Here is a 4,113-nt window from a genome sequence, read left to right on the forward strand (position 1 = left end):
TACACAATTTGTACCAAAACTTGTTACATGGTTTAAATTTTTTTTGGGGGGGGGCTGGGGCTGGATTTAAACCCACCACTTCCAGCATATGGGGCCAGCACCCTACTCTTTTGAGCCACAGGCGCCGCCCCAGGTTTAAAATTTTTTAAGAAAAGGATTTGCAGTCTGCTTTATTTTAATCTTTTACAAATGTATGAAGGATCCATCAAATGCTGCTAAAGAAGGCAGCAAGAACCTTCAGAAATTTAAAAAAAAAAACAAAACGTATTGCACTGTATATATTTATACATTGGTGCAATAAAACATTGTTGTAATGTTTCAAAGATAGTTTACAAAGTACAGTAACTAGTGGATGTGGAAGGGTTTGGGAGGGAGCCTATGTACACATGTGGGACAGTAAAAGCTATCTGATTTGTTAATATTGTGTGTAGATTGTAAATCTACACAAAGCAAGATTCAGATAATTTCCTCAGACTGAACTAATGCTATCAACTCATTTCATCTGCTTAGGTCAACAAAAAGGAAAGTTGGCACGCTAGCTGTGTGTTTTTCTCACTTACGCAAAAAAGAAGTTTAAGTTTCTTCCCCAGCTTTTCAGTCCAGAATTAACAGTATATCACAAGCAAGGTATTCCTTCCATTGTCAACATTCATGTGATGAGCCATGAGTGGTAACATGCAATGAGGTCTGCATGGGTTTTGATTTGTATCAGCGCTCATGTGCAAAATAGCCTCCAAAGTAATGACCACATGACTTTAGAAGTGACTCTTAAAAACAATAAAATGGCCCTTCTTGGAAGACTAAAGCAAAACATCCAGCTATAGTTATAAGAAACTTTATACAGAAAAAAAGTAGCACCTTATGAATTATACCTCAATGAAAAAAGTATCCCTAAAATAAGCAGCTCTGAAAAAAAGAAGAAATAATACAATATAACTTAAAATACCTTGAAAACCCATGTGACTATAGAGTCAAAAGATAGTTATAAGAGATTCATTTTCATAAGCCTACCTAGGATGAAGGCTTATAATGTATTCTAGCACTTCAAGTTTATCACTACGTACCAAACACCAATTTACAAATACATGTTTTTGGTTGGTTTTTTTTCTTTTTGAGACAGAGTCTCACTATCTTGCCCTTGGTAGAATGCCATGGCATCAGAACTCAGTGTCGTACCCCTGCAATCTGAAAGTATAGACCCGGACCCCTCTTAAATGCAATTTATTTATTTATTTAGAGACAGAGCCTCAAGCTGTCCCCCTGGGTAGAGTGCGGTAGCATCATAGCTCACAGCAACCTCCAACTCCTGGGCTCAAGCGAGTCTCCTGCCTCAGCCTCCCAAGTAGCTGGGACCACAGGCACTTGCCACAATGCCCAGCTATTTTTTGGTTGCAGCTCTCATTGTTGTTTGGCAGGCTCAGGCTGGATTCGAACCTGCCACCTTAGGTGTATGTGGCTGGAGCCTTAGCCACTTGAGCCACAGGTGCCAAGCCTTAAGTGCAATTTAATTGGAGATTTATTGAAGCTGCACAGGGGACTGTTGCTCTGAGACAGACAGCCTGTCTCAATAGAGGGCAGGTTGCCTTATATAATTTTCAGGCAAGCATATTACAGAAGCAAGATGTGGCTGGTTAGCTAGGGCAGGGGGATTATAGCTTTGGGGTTACAATCTGGGTAAATTCCCACCATTGTTCACCTGAACTTGGGACTTTCTTGTGCTTCCTTGTTTTGCCTCTGAGGGGGAAGGAGGAGGAAGGAGTCAACCCTGGGAACTTGTCTTGTTCCCAGGTTTGACTCTGGGGGGAGGGAGGTGGAGGGAGACAGGCTGAAAACCTTCCCATTTCAACAGCAATCTCAAACTCTTGGAATTAAGCTATTCTCTTGCCTCAGCCTCCCAAGTAGCTGGGACTACAAGCACCTGCCATAACACCAGGCTACTTTTTGGTTGTAGTTGTCTTTGTTGTTTAGCAGGCTTGGTCTGGGTTCAAACCCACCAGTCCCTATGCATGTGGCCAGCACCCTAACCACTGAGGTATAAGCACCAACCCTACCTGTTCACTTTTTTGTTCCTTTATCAAAGGGGAAAATTCTAGCATTGATTCTATCCAGTGGTGGGAAGAAGGGAAAGATTCAAAGAATTCCATGCAAATAATATTTTTCAAATGGACAAATATCTAACTGACCAAAAGTTCATATAGCTAATATATTTTTCACTGAAGCAATTTTTAATAAGTATAAATACATGCAATATGGTTCAGAACTTAATATAGGCCTGACAATCAACTCTTTCTTTTCTGGAAGAAAAGCATCAAGTCCTAATCAATTTCAGTAACAATGTTTTTTGGGTTTTTTGTTGTTGTTGTTGTTGCAGTTTTTGGCCAGAGCTGGGTTTAGAACCTGCCACCTCCAGCATATGGGCCTGGTGCCCTACTCCTTGAGCCACAGGTGCCGCCCCAATAACAATGTTTTTACAGATCAATTTAACAATAAGGGGTTTAATTTCTTTCATATTTTTGTTTTTAGCATTCTAATCTTAAAGACTAGATTAGAAACTAGTTCAATTCCCCAGAAGGCTATTTTTTTTCCTTTTGCAGTATGAAAGAATCCACAAAAATTTCTTCCCCAGTTGGATTCTCAATATCCAATCTATGGTTAAGATGAATCTTTTTTTATCTAATGTAAACTGTAACTTAGGTTAAGTGTAGCCATGAACATTGAACTACTCAATTAGAAAGATTTTACTAGCTTTATAATTTAGGTTTTAAAACATAAATATTTGGAGCTTGATCTTTTGTTGACAATGATTATTGGAACCTAGAATTCAACATTTTTAAATTCCCATTCAAGCACAAACCATCATCACACAACTTACTCCTGTCATGAGAGAATCTATTTTCTTAAATCCTTGGCCTCCCACTCAAATTCCACATCCAAACAACTTTCAACTCAGACTTTTCTCTTAGATTTTTAATAAGTTTTCCACTCACACATCAGCTTTTTATTTTTTATTTTTGACATAGACTCTCACTTGGTCACCCTTGGTAGAGTGTTATGGCATCATAGCTTACAGCAACCTCAAACTCCTGAGCTTAAGAGATTCTCTTGCCTCACCCTCCCAAGTAACTGGGACTATAGGCACCCATCACAATGCCCAGCTATTTTTTGAGGTGAGGTCTCACTGTGGCTCAGGCTGGTCTTAAACCTGTGAGTTCAGTTGCTCCAGTGATCTACTTGCCTCCTAAGTGCTGGGATTACAGGCTTAGCCACCACGCCAGGTCCCAAACACACATCATTAACATTTTTTCTAATCTTTCATGTCGTCCCTAACTCAAAGAGATCACCAGATTAAAAAAGAAGAAATGAAACATAAAGTGGTTATATCAACATAGAATACAGGATGTCAGAATTCAAGATTCCCTACAGGGATTATACTTTATTTTGCTACAGTGAATATCTACTAACTTTTTAAAAGAGCCCTTTTAAAAAACTGGCCCGGTACCCATCAATAATGATCTGTGGTCAGTAATGAAGGTCCAGGAATCAAAATGTGCTTGGGAACCTTTCTAACAGGTCCAGGAATCAAAATGTACTTGGGAACCTGAAGAGAAGAGAAATTTACCCAATGCATATAGGTATCTAGTGGCACAGATGAAACCTGAACTCATGAAAGGCTTTGAAGTCTAACCTGAGATTCCTTATAAAAGATTCCAGCAAAGCCAATTTTCTTTTTTTAAGAAAGAAAAGCCTAAAAGGCTAATAATTATTCTTACTGCACTTTATGCAATCATACCCAGTATACTAAAAGTACAGTTTAACAACTGAGTTAGTTCTGCTATAATTTGTCTTTAGTGAAAAAAGAAATTGGGCAGTGCCTGTGCTCAGTGGGTAGGATGCTGGCCCCATACACTGAGGGTGGCTTATTAGAACCTGCCCCAGCCAAACTGCAACAAAAAAATACCCGGGTGTTGTGGTGGTTGCCTGTAGTCCCAGCTACTCAGGAGGCTGAGGCAAGAAAATCACCTGAGCCCAGGAATTAGAGGTTGCAGTGAGCTTTGACACCATAGCTCTCTACTGAGGGTGATAAAGTGAGATTCTGTCTAAAAAAAAAAAAAA

The sequence above is a fragment of the Otolemur garnettii genome, unplaced genomic scaffold (genome assembly GCF_000181295.1).
Source record: "Otolemur garnettii isolate 467f Iridium unplaced genomic scaffold, OtoGar3 scaffold00313, whole genome shotgun sequence".
Lineage (NCBI taxonomy): Eukaryota > Metazoa > Chordata > Mammalia > Primates > Galagidae > Otolemur > Otolemur garnettii.